We start from the raw sequence: 22,834 nt of genomic DNA, 5'->3' as shown, positions 1-22,834 counted from the left end.
GGGTGTCCCAGAGGTACCCATTCGATAGCAAAATTGAACTTGGAATCCCTGTCAAGGGGAATGGGGAAAAAAGCATCTTTGAGATCCAAGGTGGTAAACCAGCAAATCCCTTCTGGGACCTGGGCTAAAATGGTGTAGGGATTGGGTACTATAGGGTGAACAGGTACAGCTGCATTTTTGATGGCTCTCAGGTTCTGGACCATCTGATACTCCTCGCTTGGTTTAAGGATGGGGAGTATTAGAGTACTGCATGGTGACTGACAGGAGGTAAGAAGACCATATTGAAGGAAGCTGTCAAGAAGAGATTGCAAGCCAGCAATGGCCTCTCTGCCTTAAGGGGACTGGTACTGGTGGGATACTTGTGGAGGTCTTTATGTTTGACTTAAACCAGAAAAGCATAGGTGGTTTTCCCAGGGATCTCCTGGTAACAGGCTTCAGGGGAAACAGAGTTCCAGATGACAATGGGAATGTGGGAGGCTCTAGAACTAGGACCCAGAACAGGAAAAAGTATAGAGTGCTCAAAAATAAGAGAGAACTGTGAGCCTAGTTTGAACATGAGGTCCCTCCCTAGTAGGGGGATGGGACATAAGGGTAGGATGAGAAAGCTGTGGGAAAAGATCTGATCTTCATATTGGCAAGGTCTCAGAGAATGAGCTTCCCTACTTTTTTGTGATTTACCATCAATCCCCATCAAGGCAATCAATAAAGGGAAGGTAGGGCTAGAAAAATACAAGAGGACAGAGTTAAGTGGCCCTGGTATCTATAAGAAATTTAATTAACTTACCCACCACATAGATCTTTATCCTAGATTCAACTATGGAGAAAGTTCCTCAAGGGCTTCCTCCGTGCAATTCCGGGGGGACTTGGATTGCAGGAAATTGTGGTTTAATGGCCCTATTTCCAGTGCTGTTGCTTGGAAAGTCACACTTCCTGGTGGCAAAGGAGGCAAAATCCACTAGATTTGGGGCTGACATTTTATGAGTGTGGCGCCTGATTTGAGATTCATCATCTAGAGGTTAAATCCTGCTCTTGTGAGGGAGTGGATACTGGGTGGAATTAAATGGAAAGTTTTGGATCTATCTGTCTGGTATTCCTGGGGCTCAACAACTTCAATGAACTTCATTGCAGTCTTGCTAGGGTTTTCTAGTTTTATGATAAAGCCCCCTGGAGAGCTCAGGCTAAGTATGACCCAGAAGTATCATAAACTTTAATAACATCTTTATGGTAAAGTGACAGCGACTTGCCAGTGGTGAGCCGGTGGGATAGATCACAAATAAAGTAAAACAAGGCAAAAGGAAGAGCAGGAGGCAGGTGATAGCAACTGGGGTATCACCTTGTAGCCAGGTGTAGTCTGTGTCACATAAAAGGACATGGAAGCAGAGAAAAAGATGCAGAATAGGTTCATGGCTCTTGTGTTCCCCCCCCCCCATTCTGCATGTGTCCCTGATGTTCAAGCTTTTTGCCCAATTAATCTGAATACTTTTTGATTATTTTCAGGGTGTTACCTATCCCCAAAGTCATTGCCGACTTAGGTTGCTCACCTCTCCCTCCCTGCATCTTTCTACCATACTGATCCACTCTCCTCTGAGGGTAGAGGATTAAGCACAGGGTCTGATGTCTTAACAAAGTGCCTACTCCAGTGTTTCCTGGTTGCATCTGCTTTGGAAAAAAAACAAACAAACTAAAGACTGAGGAAAGAAAATACTATGGATACCTGTTCTGTAAGAATGATTGTAGGATTCATGGCATCTAGATTGGTCCTTTGGCTCAGTGTGTATGGGGTTTGACATAAAGAATCTCCATTTTCCTATGGTTTTGGTGGGAAAAAATAAAGGAATGTTTGGTTGTAGATTTATATAATCAGGAACTCCTGTTCGCAGAACTATGAGTTCCACTGCTCACTGAATATGTTCTTCATCTTATTCTCCATCCCCTGATACACTGAATTTGCTAGAATAGAAGTGACATATGACTGTCTATTTCTTGGAATTTCTGTGTCTAGGGTGAAGGTTCCCCTTGTCAGTCTGTCTTGTGAGTCTCTCAACCCAGCATTTCAAGCTCTGTTTAGGTTCTTATGTCTTTAGGGCTTGCTTGAAGAGACCATTCCATCATTCCACAGTCCCTGCTGCTGGTAGGTAAGATGGGACATGGAATATCTTTTAGTTTTGTTCATTTTGAGTAGCTGCTATTGGGGTCAAAATAAGGTAAACTAAGTCAAAAAGTTCTGAGCATGACCAATTAATTAGTAAGGTGCATATTTATCAATAAATAAGATTTTAGCTTCCTCAGCAAAGCTAAGACTGAATAAAATGGACATCTCTCTTTTATAATTTTGGGGGAGTACAGAACAAAGAACAGGATTTCCTAAGCAGGGAACAACTTTTGTTTGCTTAAAAAGAACTCAACATCATGAATGGAGAAATCGATATGATTGGATATGGATCTCAGGCATGAGGAACAATACAATTGGTTGAAAATTAGCATTGAAGGGCTAGCAAAAACTCCCTTCTTCCTTCCTGTACTAAGAAATATTCATTAAGTCAACCTGTATGGTTAGACAGACATAGGGAATCAGAAGTCTTTGAAAAGTAAACCAAATATCCTTGAAGGTTAGCTCGCTGGTATAGATACTAGACCAGACTCCCTGGTATCCATCTTTGACCCTCAAAGATTACAGATTTTCTTGAGCCAAGAAAAGAATAGTGATTAGCAGGAGAACTAGATTTTTTTATTTTTTTAAATTTTATAATTATACATTTTTGACAGTATATATGCATGAGTAATTTTTTATAACATTATCCTTTGTATTCATTTTTCCAGATTTTCCCCTCCCTCCCTCTACTCCCTCCCCTAGATGACAGGCAATCTCATACATTTTACATGTGTTACAGTATAACCTAGATATAATATATGTGTGTAAATCCAATTTTCTTGTTGTACGTTAAGTACTGGATTCCGAAGGTATAAGTAACCTGGGTAGATAGACAGTAGTGCTAATATTTTACATTCACTTCCCAGTGTTCCTTCTCTGGGTATAGTTGTTTCTGTCCATCATTGATCAACTGGAAGTGAGTTGGATCTTCTTTATGTTGAAGATATCCACTTCCATCAGAATACATCTTCATACAGTATCATTGTTGAAGTGGATAGCGATCTTCTGGTTCTGTTCATTTCACTCAGCATCAGTTCATGCAAGTCTCTCCAAGCCTTTCTGAGTTCATCCTGCTGGTCATTTCTTACAGAGCAATAGTATTCCATAACATTCATATACCATTATTTACCCAACCATTCTCCAATTGATGGGCATCCATTCATTTTCTAGTTTCTAGCCACTACAAAAAGGGCTGCCACAAACATTTTGGCACATACAGGTCCCTTTCCCTTCTTTAGTATTTCTTTTGGATATAAGCCCAGTAGTAGAACTGCTGGATCAAAGGGTATGCACATTTTGATAACTTTTTGGGGATAGTTCCAAATTGCTCTCCAAAATGGCCGGATTCTTTCACAACTCCACCAATAATGTCCCAGTTTCCCCACATCCCCTCCAACATTCATCATTATTTGTTCCTGTCATCTTAGCCAATCTGAGAGGTTAGTGTAGTGATATCTCAGAGTTGTCTTAATTTGCATTTCTCTGATCAATAGTGATTTGGAACACTCTTTCATATGAGTGGATATAGTTTCAATTTCATTATCTGAGAATTGTCTGTTCATATCCTTTGACCATTTATCAATTGGAGAATGGTTTGATTTCTTATAAATTAGGATCAATTCTCTATATATTTTGGAAATGAGACCTTTATCAGAACCTTTAACTATAAAAATATTTTCCCAATTTGTTACTTCCCTTCTAATCTTGTTTGCATTAGTATTGTTTGTACAGAAACTTTTTAGTTTGATGTAATCAAAATCTTCTATTTTGTGATCAATAATGACCTCTAGTTCTTCTCCAGTCATAAATTCCTTCCTCCTCCACAGGTCTGAGAGGTAGACGATCCTCTGTTCCTCTAGTCTATTTATGATCTAATTCTTTATGCCTAAATCATGGACCCATTTTGATCTTATTTTGGCATATGATGTTAAGTGTGGGTCCATATCTAATTTCTAGCATACTAATTTCCAAGAACTGGATTTTTAAATTCAACTCCTTAACCGTCTAGATGAATTTTTGAACTAATTTCAAAGGCAAAAAAATCTATGACTTAGAGTAACAGGACAAAATAAATTAAATATAAATAGGATACATTTTTAAAAGAATCAGTCTGATCTTTTCACTACTGATGTTAAAGTTGTGCTATTGTTTGGACTCTACATCACTCGAATATCCTAGTCAACTTGCTTATTCCAATATCATTCTTCTGGGAAAGGTATTTTCTTGTGGGCAGAAGTTTTTTTAGTGGGTTGTTGTCCTTCATTTTTAAAGAAGAATAAAATCACTTCACCATATTGGGGTTGGGTCCAAATGTGACTGATCAGACTAATGCAATCTGGGAAACTTTATGAACATTTGGAGTGAAGATGTCTCAAAATTTGACATCTCATGTTTTTTAGCTATTGCAATTTTGCTTTACTCATAGAGTATAGTATTCGATTTGATACAGGCACACCATGCTTCACAATCCTGTGCCAGTGTCTCCCATGTCCCACAATCAATTCCAAAATTCTTCAGCGGGACCTTGAGAGGATTTTTGTATTGCTTCTTCTGAGCTTCATGTAAAGAGTTGACTTGGTGAGTTCTCTGCAAAATAGTCTTTTAGGTAAATGTACTTTGGGAATTTGAACAACATGGCCAGCCTATCATAGTTATGCTTTCTACAGTAGAATCTGAATGCTTGGTAGAACTTCAATGTTTAGTACATTTCCAGGTGATCTTCAGAATTTTCCTGAGACAATTCAAATGGGAGAAATTTAATTTCCTGGCATGATTCTGGTATACTCTCTAGGTTCCAGAGACATACAGCAATAAGATCAGCATAATGGTTCTATAGACCTCCAATTTGGTAGGCAGTCTAATTAATACCTCTTCTCTTCTATTTTCCTTCAAAGACTCTCAAACACTGACCTAGTTCTGGCAACTTACGCGTCAACTTCATCACCTATGTGGACATCCCTGGAAAGTATACTGTCAAGGTAAATTATTTATATAGAGTGTCCAGTTGTTGAGCTTGGAAGAGATGCATCTCTACTCAGGTAGATGATTTCATCATCCAGTTGGTAGATTGCCTCTGACCTTACCATAGAAGATTAAAATTATTAACTATTGCATATGAGTCAGTGCAGAGAAATTACTCCTTTGTGATGGACTACTTATAATCAGGTGGATCTGCTTATAGTTTTACAATTGGGTTGATTGCATAGTGCTATGGGTGATGTAGATTAGCCTGTATTGTATGGCATTTCAATGAGATTGACTATTTTTGAGGAGGGCTGTGCCTTTTATGAACTAAGCATCTCTTCCTTCTGGAAGATCAGTTAATCAAGGGTCCTAGATTGCAAGAGGGGTTTCATTGGAGACCCAGAAAGACTAGCTTCTGTGGCCAATTATTGCTAAGCAAGAATGTCATAGATGTGACCAATTGCCCTTGAGTTGAGCTGGGCTTAGCTCTTGAATGTATGTCTTCCATCTGATGGAAAATTCTTGGTCACTGCCTACCTTGTTGGATTTGGCATAGTTAGAACCCATTGAAGAACTAGAATTTCTACCTGAGATGTTTCTAGTCAACCTCTTGGTTCCAAATAGGAACAAGTTCATTATTTATCATTGTCCCACCAGTTGGACAACTAACCCCCCCCAAATTTAAATCCTTGCCTGAGAAGGAAAATTTGGAGTGTGTATGAGTGGCCTCTGCTCAACCATCTAGGCTTAACTAGTCAATTCACAAAGGCCAGAGCTTCCTCATTAGGGCCTACCAACAACAGGTCATAAATAATGGATTACCCTTTCGTTTGGAGGAAGCTTATGTTTAACAAGAGTACATGGTGCCACTGGTGGTTACTTGCAGAGTTGTTGAGATGGCCATATCATAGGACCATGAAAGAGTATTACATATTTAGCCAGGTAAAGGCCACCTGGCCATAGTCTTCTATATAAGACCTGAGAAGAATACAGTGACAAAGTGAATCATTGTATATATGTCCCTGAAGATGACCACTAGTATCTCTGTAAGAGTCACAATATCACAGATAATCAGAGCCACCAAATCAACTTCTCTATTCAGGCTGAAGTACTCTATGGTCAGTCTCCAAGTGCCACTATCCTGTCATGATGTCCCAATAGGACTGTTAAACTGAAAGGTTTGCCTGAGGACTTTGGCATTTAGCAATTTTTCTATCAACATCTGTCTATTTCACACACTCCTGTGCTGGTATTTGTACCACCCACAAAGTGGGGGCAACACTGAGGGAGTAGAATGTTAGAGACAGCCACCCAGCCAACTGTGAAAACTAGGATATGAATAGTACCTTAGAAGTGGAGCTATCCCTGGTGCTGATCCAATTCTTTAAGCTGCTTCAACAAGTTAGTTTTTATAATGCCCAAATTGTGGGAGATGCAGTATTGCCCATCTCACTGGTAGATTGGCATCTCATGGATTTAGGACCTTTCAGGCCTAGGGTGACTTCAGTTCTAGGCTCCAAAAGTCTAAAATCATAAGAAGCCCTTCCATGTCACCCCTGAAGAATCAAAGACTTATAAGACCCCTGGACCTCTGGTAGAACCCACCCCAGTCTAGTTTGATATCAAATGGAATGAAGTCAGAGGAGAGGGCAGAGACCTTAGTGTTATTTTTCATGTCCTCTTCTGAGAAGAGTGGTGTGATGGGGATGTCAGGGATTGCAAGAGTTTATTTTAATTTGGAACATTGGTATGTCAAATGTTGGAGTCCTAGTTTTTTTCCCCTGAGGCAACTGGGGTTAAGTGATTTGCCCAGGGTTACACAGACAGGAAGTATTAAGTGTCTGAGATCAGATTTGAACTCAGGCCCTCTTGACTTCAGGGCTGGTGCTCTATCTACTATACCAACTAGCTGCCCCTGGAGTCCTAGTTTTTGGAAATTTGTGTGTACGTAGGGCCATCTTGCACGTTGGATATCCAAATTGTAGCAGCCTTTGCTCTTCCTTCCCTTTCACACTGCCATTCTCTTTATTCTTCAGGTCTCAATGAAGCATTCTTGTTTCTCCTTCATCTCTAAAAGGAGGTTACTCTTAAGTACACACCACTACTATTCCCAGTAGACAAAGATTTCATGAGCACTAGATTTTCTTTGTGTATTTGGAGGCAGTTCATATGTGACAATATGGGACTCTGGGAAGACTTGGGCAAGGAGGTGAATCCTTATTTGGAAGACAAATGGCATAAATGATCACTAGCTATTTTGATTACTGCTAGATATTTGCCTCTTATGTCTTCCTCTTCTAACAGTGCAGAAAGCAAGATAGAGATAGTAGTGAACATTCTCTCATATCCTGGAGGGACAGGAGAGCCAGAGTCTAGAAATTAGAATTGGCTCACCTGTGTATCAGGTAAGGCACAGGGCCGGGTCAGAAGCAAGCTAAAGGACTACAAACTATATACTGATGCTTCCTCAAAGACCCTAACTTCCCATTTCCTCTCTATACTCAGTTGCCATGACTTAACTCACTGTTTTTTGGACATCTCAATTTTGGCTTCATCAATAACTCAAATTCAGGAAATTCATAAAAGAACACATCTTCCCTCCTCTTCAATTCTCCAAATTTCTCTATTACTATTGAGGGTTCCAATGTTCTCCCACACACCTAGGTTTGCAGCCTCCGGTCTTCCCTAACTCCTCACTGAAATGCACCCAACACATCCAGTATTGCCAAGTCCTATTGCTTCTACTTGCATATGTCTTGCGTACTTTCCTTTCTCTCCATGCCCAGCTATTACTCTGATGAAGATTCTTATGACCTCACATCTGGACTGTTGCAGTATTATTTTGGTTGCTTTGTCAGGTAGTTACCCTCTCCAAATCATCCTCCACTCATCTCCCAAAGAGATTTTCCTAAAGTGCTGTTCTGAATATGTTACCCTTGCACTCAGTATATTCCATTGGGTCCCTATCATTTCCAGAAGGAAATAGAAAAATCCTCTGGCGTTAAAGTTCTTCACAATCTGACCTCTTCCTATCTTTCCAGTTATCTTAAAGCTTCTTGCCTTCCACTTACCCATCTCCCTACTTCATGCATTTTCACTCAATGTCCTCCATAGCTGGAACGTTCTCCTATATCATCTCCACCTCATGGTGCTCAAACCTCACCTTCTTTCCCAGTTTACCTTTCACCCTCCACTGTTAGTGCCTTCCTTTTGCGATTATCTTCCATTTTCATATGATGTATATATATTGTATGGCCATAGTCATTTTCCTGTTGTTTCTCACACAGAAATATGAACACCTGAGAACAGAGACCCTCTTTTCCCATTTCTGTTGTATCCTTAGAAGCAAGTGTTTAAAAATAAATGCCTTTTGACTGACCGACTTTCTGATGAAACTTTTTCAGTCTCAACTTCCTCTTCTGTAAAATGGCATTAACAGTAACATCTACTTGTCAGGAACATGGTGAGGATCAGATGAGACAACATTTACAGAGTACTTTGAAATCTTCAAGAACTATATAGGAAAGTGAACTGTTTTAATTATTGCCAATAATCACAAAACAAAAGTTACAATAGTTGTAATTCCTCCTTTTCAGGGTCATTAGGAAAGCCCACAATCATTGCCATGCCTTTTCAAAATGACTTCAAGGGATTTCTCATCAATGTCACATTTAACCGTTCTGTCCTCTTCTTTTCAAGGCTGGAGGATATTGATTGGCTTTTTCTAACAACGACTTGTGGCACTAGCATTACTCCCTTATATACCCTCAGCCCTTCTCCTTGGTGACCTTAGACTTAAACTCCTGTCCTAAATGACTGAAGGGGTGAAAAAAAGCAGTTATTAAGCTTTTACTATGGGTTAAGCATAGTGCTAATAGAAAAGAAAGATAATCCCATCTCTCAAGGAGCTCACAAACTAATAGGTGGGGACCAGATACATAAGAGGTTGCATCAGCAATAGGGAGTATGGCAAGTCTCAGTAGTCCTTAGAGTGTGACAATGTACCTTGTTTAGTAGCATTTCCATTGAGAAAATCCTATTTATTCTGACCCACCAATTCCATTCCATTTCAATTACTAAACTTGTATCAATCACTTTCTCTATGTGAGACACTAGAGATACAACATCTCACACCCCAAAACACCCCCTCAGAGAGTTAATTGTTCTGCTAGAAACATACTCCATGCACACAAACCAGGGAATTTCAGATAAGACAAAGTCATTTCAGAGACCCCTCTGAACACCAAGGACTTGGGGGAGGGGGGGCTGACAAGGAGAGATGAGGAAGGGAAATATGGAGGATGTGTTGGCTGAGCTATGCTTTGAAGAAAGACAGGCAGAAATTCAAAGATTCGGAGATGAGGAAGGAGGGCATTCTAGACTTAGGGCACTTTGTGAGTGCTAAGGAATGGAAGTCAAAGAAGAGCACGTATGGGAAAGAGTCAGACGTAGAGTTCAACTGGAATGGAGAGTGTGTGAAAGTACAATCCAGCTTGTGGAGGGCTTTAATTGCCAGGCTAGTGATTGTGAAGTTAATCCCGGAGGCCATAAGAAAGAACAGAAAGTTTGTAAGTAGGGGAGGAACAGGGCCAAATCTGGTTTAGGAATGATCAGTTTGGGATCAGGGTGGAAGAGGGATTGTAGTCTGGAGAGTCTTGGGACTGAGAGACCAATTAGACAGCAACTGAAATAATGCAGGCCTGAGAGGTGATTGCAGCCTGAGTTAGGGTGAGTGTCTTGGAAGGAGAGAGGCAAGATAGTTTTTTTTCTGGTAGGATTCAAAGGACTTGTGAAATGACTGGATTTGGTGGGGATGAGAAAGTAGAATAAATGAAGATAACCCTGAAGGTGAGAGAGACCTGAGCTTAAATGTGGGTTCTGGCCCCAATGCAACAATGGGCACCTCTCCTTTCTGGAACTCAGTTCCCACAAATATAAAATGAGGGGCCTGGTCTGTATGTATATTGAGGATACTTTTAGCAGGTCTGCCTTTTAATTACCAGCTGTCACTGTCCTACAAGGGCTCTTTCTGAGTATTCTGGCAGAAATTCGGCTCAGATCAATGTTTCATGCAGCCCTCACTTTGATCATCTGTTTTAGAATTTTGTCAGCAGTCAAAGCCAAGCTAAATTGATTCTTGTTGTCTCATTGAGTCATTCACTTCAATTTGTACAACTCTAATTTTTAGTGAATTATTTTCTTCAGTTAGCTTTTGTACCTCCTTTTGAATTTGGATTGTTTTATTCATTGAATTTTTTATGTTTCACCAATTCTATTTTTAGGGAGTTATCTTTTTCCATTTCACCAAATCTATTTTTAAGGAGTTGTTTTCTTTAGACAATTTCTGTGTTTTCTTTTGCAAAGTCTCCTCAAAACCTCTCATTTCCTTGCCCATTTTTCTTCTAATTTTTCTTCAAGATACTTTTTAAATTATTGCAAGAGAACTAAGAGACCAACTCATATCACCCTTTGGGACTTCATCTGGAGAGGTTTTGCTTTTAGTGTCCACAGGGTTTGAGGTCTGTTCTTCCCTGCCTTCATAATAACTATCTGTGGTCACAGCTCTTTTGGCCCTTTTACTCATTTTTGAAGGTTGAGGTCTGCTCTTAGGGGAGAGGGAAGATTTCCCCAAGCTTCCTATGCAGGCAACATTGGCTTCACACTGCCTGAGATCAGTGCTGCTGGCTTCTTTTACATGCTGGGTGGGTTTGGTCAAGTCCTGCTTTTATGCTGGTGTTTAGTTTCCCCAAATGTAAAAGGGTATAATATTAGCATCTACCTAGCAGTGGTATTGTGAGGATCAAATGAGACGATATTTGTAAAGTACTTAGCACAATCCCTGGAAACTTAATCAATGCTTCTTCTCTTTATTTCTATCTGTGCCTGATCCTCCAGAATCAAAGATCTTGGATTCCAATCCTACCTCTGACAATTCCTGTGTGATTTGGGTAAGTCCCTTCTCTTTGTTCAGCCTCAGTTTTCTACTTCTTAGAATGAGAAAGTATGATTTCAGCTCCTTGTTCTCCAAGTTGACCCCCCAACTTTGCACAGATATTGTGTATTCTGAGGCTTCTGACCTTCTGTGTTCTCTCCTCTGAAGTTGTTCCCACCCTGGCATTCTGATGCTAAGCATGGCTATCCACAGCAGGTGGGCCTGGTGTGTCCAGAAGTGCTGTCACAAATGATGCCCAATATAGTTCTGTGGTCCCTCCCAATTCTAAATGCTGTATCCTAAGGTACCTTACAAATTATGTAACATGTTCTTTTGTTTCGGGTTTTTTATGTGGAACATAAGCACATAAACAAAAAGTATTTTCATACGCATGGCATGATTTTAAAAAAGGATTTGACATGAAACTATCCATGTCCCACTACTCCTTTTAAACACACACACAAACACCCCCCAAAGACAGAGAGACAGTGACAAAGATAGAGACAGAGATACAGAGAAAATGAAAAGAGACAAAGAGAGACAAAGAGACAGAGAAAGAGAGAAAAAGAGACAGAGAAAGAGAAAAAAGAGATACAGAGAGATAGAGACAGGGACAGAGAGATAGAGACAGGGACAGAGAGAGAGAGAGAGAGAGAGAGAGAGAGAGAGAGAGAGAGAGAGAGAGAGAGAGAGAGAGAAGCAGAGTCAAGATGATGGAATAGGAGCAGGAAGCTACAATTCATCCACAGAAAAAGAAAAGTCATGGACTGAATCCTGATTGGTAAATTCAAGATATAAGTTTTTGATTCATTGGTTTCCGGCACAGATTGCCATAGAAAACAAAGACAGAGCTATCTGTGGATGCTGGGGTCACATCCAGATACAGCAGAGAAGGGTTAAAAACTTGTGAAGGGCAGAGGAAATAGGTACTAAGTAGCAGTCCCCATTGCTAAGCAATGAGTTCCAAGTCATGGATGGAGGGCAAACTGATGACAAAACCTGGGCCGAGAGGAGTTACTCCAGGGTAATAAGGGGTCAGTAAATCTATGCTGAGCACTGAGTAAGGAGCAAGCTGAGAAGCAGGCAGGAGCTGAAACCCCAGGACCAGTATGGGGTCTTAGTTCCAGTCTCCAGCCCATCATGAAGCCTGCTGAGGAACAACTCTGGTAGGAATCTCAGACCAAAAGAGAATCTGCAATTCTTTCACTGAACCAGAAGAATTTCCCAACATGTTGATAGTAGCTAAGTCCAGCTATAGCAGTCTCCTGGAAATCCACAAAGGAAAACCACACCTGAATCTTGACCAGACCTAAACCCAGCCCAGGAGCTTGCAGAGCTCACAATAGGCCAACTTTTAGATTTTTGTCTTCAATTAGATCACTTTGGGAACACTGAAACATTGCAGGTCTTCATAATGATATATACCTGAAATCCCAGAATAACATAACACTCACTACCTCAAGAAAGTAGTAGGAACACTAGCTCAGACATTCCCTCCAGAAGTAGACAGAGTCTGGTCCAAACATAAAGTCCAAAATTACATAGAAGACTGAATGAAATAATGAGTAAACCAAAAATGGTCTTACCATCATGAAAAGCTATTATGGTGATAGGGATACTCAAGACACAAAGCTAGAAGAAGTTGTTGAATCACCAGGTTTTGTCTGACTCTTCATGAATCCATGGACCCAGGCTCTTTATTCTCCACTATCTTTTAAAGTCTGTCTAATCTCATGTTTATTGTTTACATGACATTATCCAACTTATCCTCTGGTCTTCAATCTTTCCCAACTTCAGAGTATATTCTGGTGAGTCCCAAATTCTTATTATGTGGCCAAAGTAATTAAGCTTCAGATTTAGTATTTGACTTTCCATTATACATCCTTAATTAATTTCTTTAATTATTATTGATCAAATCAATTATGCTGTCCAAGGAACTCTTAAAACTTTTACTACACCACAACTTGAAAGCATGGAGTCTGCATCACTCAAACTCATAGTCTCTCATAATCATACATCAGTATTGAAAAAACCATAGCTTTGACTCATGGACCTTTATTAGTAAGGTGATACCTTTTTTAAGTTTACTGTCCATATTGGCCATAGTTTCTCTTTCAATAAGCAAGTATCATTTAATTTCATGGCTGCACTCACCATCTGCAGTGACTTTTGAAATATTAAAAACTATTGAATTAATAAATAAAACTAAAAGTTTAAACATTACAATAGATACACCTTTAATTAATTTGATTAGACAAAGAAAAGAGGAAAATCAGATTGTTAGTCTTAAAAATGAAAATGGAGAACATTCCACCGATGAAGAAGAAATTAGAGCAATAATTAGCTTATTTTGCCCAATATTATGACAATAAATTTGATGGATTAAGTGAAATGGAGGAACACCTACAAAAAATAGATTATTAACAGAAGAGAAAATAAATTACTTAAATACTCCCATTTTAGAAAAAGAAATAGAACAAGCTATTAATCAACACTCTAAGAAAAAATCTCCAGGGCCATATGGATTTACATGTGAATTCTACCAAATGTTTAAAGAACAAGTAACTCTAATACTATACAAACTATTTGAAAAAATAGGGAAATAAGGACTCTGATCAAATTCCTTTTATGATACAGACATGGGACTGATATCTAAACTAGGTAGGATGAAAACAGAGAAAGAAAATTATAGATCAATTTCTCTAATGAATATAGACAAAAAATCTTAAATAAAATGTTAGAAAAAAAGATTATAGAAAGTCATCCCTAGGATAATAAACCATGACCAAGTAGGATTTATACCAGGAATGCAGGGCTGGTTCAATATTAGGAAAACTATTAGCATAATTGACTATGTCAATAACCAAATTAAGAAAAACCATATGATCATCTCAATAGATGCAGAAAAAGCATTTGATAAAATCCAACATCCATTTCTATTAAAAACCCTAGAAAGTATTGGAATAAATGGACTTTTCCTTGAATAATAATCAGTAGCATCTATTTAAAACCATCAGTAAGCATCATATGTAATGGGGATAAACTGGAACCATTTCCAATAAGATCAGAAGTGAAACAAGGCTGCCCACTATCACCATTACTATTCAATAATGTGTTAAAAATGATAGCTTCGGCAACACAAAAGGAAAAAGAAATTAAAGGAATTGGAGTAGGTAATGAAGAAACCAAATTATCACTCTTTGCAGATGATATGATGGTATACTCAGAGAACCACTAAAAAGCTATTAGAAATAATCTACAACTTTAGCAAAGTTGCAGGATACAAAATAAATCCACATAAATCGTCAACATTCTTATATATCACTAACAAAATCCAACAGCTAGAGATACAAAGAGAAATTCCATTTAAAATAACAGCCAATAGTATAAAATATTTGGGAATCTATCTGCCAAAGGAAAGTCAGGAATTATATGAGCAAAACTACAAAACACTTTCCGCATAAATAAAATCAGATCTAAACAACTGGAAAAATATTAAGTGCTCTTGGATAGACTGAACGAATATAATAAAAATGACAATACTACCTAAACTAATTATTTATTTAATGCTATGTCAATCAGACTCCCCCAAAATGATATTGATGACCTAAAAAATAACAACAAAATTCATATGGAAGAACAAAATGTCAAAATTTCAAGGGAACTAATGAAAATACAATCAAATGAAGGTGGCCTAGCTGTACCAGATCTAAAACTATATAATAAAGTAGTGGTCAACCAAACCATTTGGTACTGGCTAAGGAAGAGACTACTAATTGATCAGTGGAATAGGTTCACAGGACAAAATAGTCAATAACTATAACAATCTAATGTTTGACAAACCCAAAGATCCCAGCTTTTGGGATAAGAATTCACTGTTTGGGAAAATTGGAAATTAGTTTGGCAGAAACTAGGCATGGACCCACACTTAACATCATACACCAAGATAAGGTCAAAATGGGTTCATGATCTAAACATAAAGAATGAGATTATAAATAAATTAGAAGAACATACGATAGTTTACCTCTCAGACCTGCGGAGGAGGAAGGAATTTGTGACCAAAGAAGGACTGGAGATCATTATTGATCACAAAATAGAATTTTTAAATTATATCAAGTAAAAAAGCTTTTGTACAACAAAACTAATGCAGGCAAGATTAGGAGGGAATCAATAAAGTGGGGAACCATTTTTACAGTAAAAGGTTCTGATAAAGGCCTCATTTCCAAAATATATAAAGAATTGACTGTAATGTATAAGAAATCAAGCCATTCTCTGATTGATAAATAGTCAAAGGATATGAACAGACAATTTTCAGATAATGAATTTGAAATTATTTCTAGTCATATGAAAAGGTGCTCTAAGAAATTCCATTCCAAACAAATGTTGAGAGTATAAAGTATTTGGGAATTCATCTACCAAAGAATAGTCAGGAATTATATGAGAAAAATTACGAAACACTTGCCACAAAAATAAAGTCAGATTTAAATAATTGGAAAGATATTCAGTGCTCTTGGATAGGCCGAGCGAATATAATAAAGATGACAATACTACCCAAACTAATCTATTTATTTAGTGCTATACCAATCAGAATCCCAAGAAACTATTTTAATGATCTAGAAAAAAATAACAACAAAATTCATATGGAAGAATAAAAGGTCGAGAATTGCAAGGGAACTAATGAAAAAAAAAGTCAGACGAAGGTGGTCTAAGTGTACCTGATCTAAAGCTATATTATATAGCAGCAGTCACCAAAACCATTTGGTATTGGCTAAGAAATAGACTGGTCGATCAGTGGAACAGATTAGATACAAAGGACAAAAAAGAGTACATCTATAGCAATCTAGTCTTTGACAAACCCAAAGATACCAACATTTGGGATAAAAATTCATTATTTGGAAAAAACTGTTGGGAAAACTGGAAATTAGTATGGCAGAAATTAGATATGGATCCACACTTAACACCATATACCAAGATAAGATCAAAATGGGTCCATGACTTAGGCATAAAGAATGAGATAATAAATAGATTAGAGGAACAGAGAATAGTCTACCTCTCAGACCTGTGGAGGAGGAAGGAATTTATGACCAGAGGAGAACTAGAGATCATTATCAATCAGAAAATAGAAGATTTTGATTACATCAAACTCAAAAGTTTCTGTACAAACAATACTAATGCAAACAAGATTAGAAGGGAAGTAACAAATTGGGAAAATATTTTTAAAGTTAAAGGTTCTGACAAAGGTCTCATTTCCAAAATATATAGAGAACTGACCCTAATTTATAAGAAATCAAACCATTCTCCAATTGATAAATGGTCAAAGGATATGAACAGACAATTCTCAGATGATGAAATTGAAACTATATCCACTCATATGAAAGAGTGTTCCAAATCACTACTGATCAGAGAAATGCAAATTAAGACAACTCTGAGATACCACTACACACCTGTCAGATTGGCTAAGATGACAGGAACAAATAATGATGGATGTTGCAGGGGATGTGGGAAAACTGGGACACTAATACATTGCTGGTGGAGTTGTGAATGCATCCAACCATCTGGAGAGCAATTTGGAACTATGCTCAAAAGTTATCAAAGTGTGCATACCCTTTGATCCAGCAGTGCTACTACTGGGCTTATATCCCAAAGAAATACTAAAGAGGGGAAAGGGACCTGTGTGTGCCAAAATGTTTGTGGCAGTGAGTGGATGCCCATCAATTGGGGAAAAGCTGACTAAGTTATGGTATATAAATGTTATGGAATATTATTATTTTGTAAGAAATGACCAGCAGGATGATTTCAGAAAGGCCTGGAGAGACCTACATGAACTGAGTGAAATGAGCAGAATCATGAGATCATTATACACTCAACAACAATACTATAATGAGGATCAGTTCTGATGGAAGTGGCTCTCTTCAACATGAGATGAACCAAATAAGTTCCAATTGTTCAGTAATGAAGAGAACCAGCTACACTCAGCAAAAAGAACTATGGGAAATGAGTGTGGACCAAAGCATAGCATTTCCACTCCTTCTGTTATTGCCCACTTTCATTTTTGTTTTCCTTCTCAGGTTATTTTTACCTTATTTCTAAATCCGATTTTTCTTGTACATCAAGTTAACTGTATAAATATGTATACATATATTGCATTTAATATATATGTTAACATATTTAACATATATTGGTTTATCTGCCATCTAGGGGAGGGGGTAGGGAGAAGGAGGGAAAAAGTTGGAACAGAAGGTTTTGCAAGTGTCAGTGCTGAAAAATTACCCATGCATTTGTCATGTAAATAAAAAGCTAAAAAATTAGCTTTGGCAATAAGAGAAGAAAAAGAGATTAAAGGAAGTAGAGGAGGTAATGAGGAAACCAAATTATCGCTCTTTGAAGATAATATGATAGTATACATAGAGAACCCTAAAGAATCAACTAAAAAACTATTAGAAACAATCCACAACTTTAGCAAAGTTGCAGGATACAAAATAAATCCACATAAATCCTCAGCATTTTTATACATCACCAACAAAGTCCAACAGCAAGAGATAACAAAGAGGGCAGCTAGGTGGTGCAGTGGATGCAGTACCAGCCCTGAAGTCAGAAGGACCTAAGTTCAAATCTGACCTCAGACACTTAACACTTCCTAGCTGGGTGACCCTGGGCAAGTCACTTAACCCCAATTGCCTCAGCAAAATAAATAAATAAATAAATAAATAAATAAATAAATAAATAAATAAATAAATAAATAAGAGATAACAAAGAGAAATTCCATTTGAAATAACTGTCAATAGTATAAAATATTTGGGAATCTATCTGCCAAGAGAAAGTCAGGAACTATATGAACACAGCTATAAAACACTTTCCAAACAAATGAAGTCAGATTTAAACAACTGGAAAAAAAAATCAAATGCTCTTGAATAGGTAGAGTGAATATAATAAAAATGACAATATTGCCTAAATTAATCTATTTATTTAGTATTATACCAATCAAACTCCCAAAAATTATTTTACAGACTTAGAAAAATAATAACAAAATACATCTGGAAGAACAAAAATTTCAAGGGAATTAATGAAAAATGCAAATGAAGGTGACTTAGCTATAACAGATTTAAAACTATATTATAAAGCAGTGGTCATCAAAACCATTTGGTACTGGCTAAGAAAGAGAGTGAGTAGTTGATTGGTGGATTAGGTTAGGTTCACACGACAAAATAGTAATTAACTATAGCAATCTAGTGCTTGACAAACCCAAAGACTGCAGCTTTTGGGATAAGAATTCACTATTTGACCAAAACTGCTGGGAAAATTGGAAACTAGTATGGCAGAAATGAGGGATTGACCCACACCTAACACTGTATACCAAGATAAGGTCGAAATGGGTTCATGATCTAGACATAAAGAATGATATCATAAACAAATTAGAAGAACATACGATAGTTTACCTCTCAGATATGTGGAAGACAAAGGAATTTGTGACCAAAGAAAAACTGGAGATCATTACTGATCACAAAATAGATAATTTTGATTACATTAAGTTAAAAAGGTTTTGTACAAACAAAACTTATACAGACAAAATTAGAAGGGAAGCAATAAAATGGGAAAATATTTGAAGGGTCTCATTTCTAAAATATATAAAGAATTGACCCAAATTTACAATAATTCAAGGCATTCTCCAATTGATAAATGGTCAGAGGACAATTTTTCAGATGAAGAAATTAAAATCATTGCTAGTCATATGAAAAGGTGCTCTAAATCACTAATGATCAGAGAAATGCAAATTAAAACAGCTGATATATCACTACGCACCTCTCAGAATGGCTAAGATGACAGGAAAAGATAATAACCAATGTTGGAGGTTGTGTGGGAAAACTGAGACACTAATAACCAATAATGGTTGGTGGAAGTGTGAAGAGGTCCAAACATTCTGGAGAACTATCTTGGAACTATTCCTAAAGGGTTATCAACCAGTGCAGTATTTCTACTGGTTTTATATCCCAAAGAGGTCTTAAAGGAGGGAAAGGGACCCACATGTGTAAAAATGTTCATGGCAGCCCTTTTTGAAGTGGCAAGAAATTGGAAACTGAGTGGATGCCCATCAGTTGGAGAATGGCTGAATAAGTTATGGTATATGAATGTTATGGAATATTATTGTTTTATAAGAAATGACCAGCAGGATGATTCCAGAGAGGCCTGGAGAGACTTACATGAACTGATGCTAAGTGAAATGAGATCACTGTACATGGCAACAACAAGATTATATGATGATCAATTCTGATGTATGTGGCTCTCTTCAACAATGAGATGACTCAGATCAGTTCCTATGGTCTTACTTTTACTTCATATTAATAATGGAAGATATTTATGTCATATTTATGTGGTCTGATCATTGTCCCTATTTTCTTCAATTTAAGTCTGAATTTTACCAAAAAAAAAAGCAAAAACAAAATCAAAACAAAACACAAAACCCTCTCATGATCTGAGCCACAGTCTGTTCCATGTCTTGTTTTAACTGGTTTTATAGAGCTTCTCCACCTTTGTCTGCAGAGTATATAGTCAATCTGATTTCTATATTCCATGTGTAGGATTGCCCTTTTGGTTGTTAAAAGGAGTGTTAAGATCTATAAGTTATCTTAATTGAACTCTATCAATCTCTGCTCTACTTCATTTTGTACTCCAAAGTCGAACTTACCTGTTATTCTAATTATCTTTTGATTTCCAACTTTAGCATTCCAATCCTCAATGATCAGTGTCCATCTTTTTTTTTTTTTTTTGGTGTTATTTTCAGAAAATGATGTAAGTCCTCATATAAATAATAATCTTTGGTCTCCTGGATATATACCTTTGTAAACACACACACACACACACACACACACACACACACACACACACACACACAAATACCACATACATACATATCTTTCCTATCCATGCTGACCTTGCTTTAATTCTGCTCCTTAACTTGCCTTGCTATTACTTAACCTCCTCCCATCCATAGATCCCTCCCTTGTCTTCTTCCCTCACTCTTTGCTTTCCCATCTGCCCTCTTTCCACCCTTATTCGTTTACATATATTGGACTGTGCTATACCCTTCATGGTATGTATGTAGTGTTGCCCATTCCCAATGTGAGGAAGTTTTGAGAAATAAGAGCTCTTCTCCTCCTATGTCTATTCTTCCTCTGCACCTCATTTATATAATTACCATTTTTACTTTAACTCTTCCAGTATTTCTTTTGAGCTACCATTATTGTTGTGAATCTTAAACATATAATATATATTTCCCATGTAAAAAATAAGCCATTATATATTAAATTTTCTATTAAGTTCAGGTTTGGTTATCGAAAGTACTGAAAATCTGCAAGTATATTTAATGTGCACTTTTTCTTTTTTATTATTGCTTTTTATTGACAGAAAATATGCATGGGTAATTTTTCAACACTGACCCTTGTAAACACTTCTGTTCCAACTTTTCCTTTTCTTCCCTCCACTCCCTCCCCAGATGGCAGGCAGTCTCATACATGTTAAACATATTAAATTATATCTTAAATATATGTGTACACATAAATATGTGTACATATTTATACAGTCCTCTTGTTGCACAAGAAAAATCGGATTTAGAAAGGTAAAAATAACCTGGGAAGAAAAACAAAAATGCAAATAATCCACACTCATTTCCCAGCGTTCTTTCACTGAGTGTAGCTGATTCTGTTCATCACTGATCAATTAGAACTGGATTGGATCCTCTCATTGCCGAAGATAGCCACTTCCATCAGAATTGATTCTCATATAGTATTATTTTTTTCTTTGTCCTCAAATAGTATATATGTTTAATTGAATACTTTGATAATTTAATTTATTTCTTATCAAGAATAAATACATTTTTATCATACCTTTTTATTGACAGAACATATGCATGGGTAATTTTTCAACATTGTCCTTTGCAATCACTTCTATTCCAACTTTTACCTTTCCTCCCTCCACCCTCTTCCCTAGATGACAAGCAGTCTCATACATGTTAAACATGTTAAAGTATATCTTAAATACAATATATGTGTACACATCCATACAGTTCTCTTATTGAACAAGAAAAATCAGATTCATATGGTAAAAATAACCTGGGAAGAAAAACAAAAATGCAAGCAGTCCACACTCATTTCCCACTGTTTTTTCTCTGGGTGTAGCTGGTTCTGTTCATCACTGATCAATTGGAACTGAATTGGATCTTCTCATTGCCGAAGATATCCAGTTCCATCAGAATTGATCCTCATAGAGTCTTGTTGTTGAAGTGTATAATGATCTCCTACTTCTGCTCATTTCACTCAACATCAGTTGATGTAAGTCTCTCCAAGCCTTTCTGTATTCATCCTGTTCGTCATTTCTTACAGGACAATAATATTCCATAACATTTATAGACCACAATTTACCCAACCATTCTCCAATTAATGGGCATCCAATCAATTTCCAGTTTTTAGCCACTACAAAAAGGGCTGCCACAAACATTTTGGCACATACAGGTCTTTTTCCTTCCTATAAGATCTTTTTGGGATATAAGCCCAGTAGTGACACTGCTGGATTAAAGGGTGTGCACAGTTTGATAACTTTTTGAGCATAGTTCCAAATTGTTCTCCAGAATGGTTGGATCTGTTCACAACTCCATCAACAATGCATCAGTGTTCCAGCTTTCCCACATTCTCTCCAACATTCATCATTATCTTTTCCTGTCATCTTAGCCAATCTGACAGGTATCTCAGAATTGTCTTAATTTGTATTTCTCTGATCAATAGTTATTTGGAATACCCTTTCATATGAATAGAAATAGTTTCAATTTCATCATCTGAAAATTGTGTGTTCATATCCTTTGACCATTTATTAAGGGGAGAATGGCTTGATTTCTTATAAATTACATCAATTCTCTATATGTTTTGGAAATAAGGCCTTTGTTAGAACCTTTAACTGTAAGAATGTTTCTGCAGTTTATTGCTTCCCTTCAAATCTTATTTGCATTAGTTTTGTTTGTACAAAAGCTTTTTAACTTGATATAATCAACATTTTCTATTTTGTGATCAATAAAGGTCTCTAGTTCTACTTTGGTCACAAATTCCTTTCTCCTCCACAAATCTGAGAGGTAAACTATCCTATGTTCTTCTAATTTATTTATAATCTTGTCCTTTATGCCTAAATAATGAACCCATTTTGATCTTATCTTGATGTATGGTGTGAAGTGTGGGCCAATGCCTAGTTTCTACCATAATAATTTCCAGTTTATCCAACAGTTTTTGTCAGTGAATTCTTAGTCCAAAAGTTGGGATCTTTGGGTTTGTCAAACACTAGATTGCTATAGTTATGGACTATTTTGTCCTGTGAACCTAACCTATTTTACTGATCAACTAGTCTATTTCTTAGCCAATACCAAATGGTTTTGGTAACTGTTATTTTATAATATAATTTTAGATCTGGTACAACTAGGTCACCTTCATTTGATATTTTTTCATTAGTTTCCTTGAAATTCTTGGCCTTTTGTTCTTCCATATGAATATTATTATTATTTTTTTCTAGGTCATTAAAATAGTTTCTTGAGAGTGTGATTGGTATACCACTAAATAAATAGATTAATTTGGGTAGTATTGTCATCTTTATTATATTTGCTCGGCCTATCCAAGAGCACTTAATATTTTTCCAATTCTTTAGACCTGACTTTATTTGTGTGAAAAGTGTTTTGTAGTTTTGCTCATATAGTTTCTGCCTTTCCTTTGGCAGATAGATTCCCAAATATTTTATGCTATTGACAGTTATTT

General features: G+C 37.0%; 1 long non-coding RNA gene across 4 annotated transcripts in view; it reads left to right on the top strand.

Annotated features, from left to right (window-relative positions):
• The window catches only part of LOC141548287 (uncharacterized), a 124,584-nt gene that overhangs the window by 17,088 nt on the left and 84,662 nt on the right, over nt 1-22,834 (top strand). For all 4 annotated transcript variants that reach the window (XR_012483883.1, XR_012483885.1, XR_012483884.1 and 1 more), the window contains exons 2-3: nt 5,047-5,130; nt 11,012-11,064. This is a non-coding gene — a long non-coding RNA (uncharacterized LOC141548287). The remainder of the gene's footprint in view (nt 1-5,046; nt 5,131-11,011; nt 11,065-22,834) is intronic.

This window comes from Sminthopsis crassicaudata, chromosome X (genome assembly GCF_048593235.1).
Source record: "Sminthopsis crassicaudata isolate SCR6 chromosome X, ASM4859323v1, whole genome shotgun sequence".
In the NCBI taxonomy this organism is placed as follows: domain Eukaryota; kingdom Metazoa; phylum Chordata; class Mammalia; order Dasyuromorphia; family Dasyuridae; genus Sminthopsis; species Sminthopsis crassicaudata.
The sequence above is the reverse complement of the archived record's forward strand: the minus strand, read 5'-3'. Positions and strand labels throughout refer to the sequence as shown.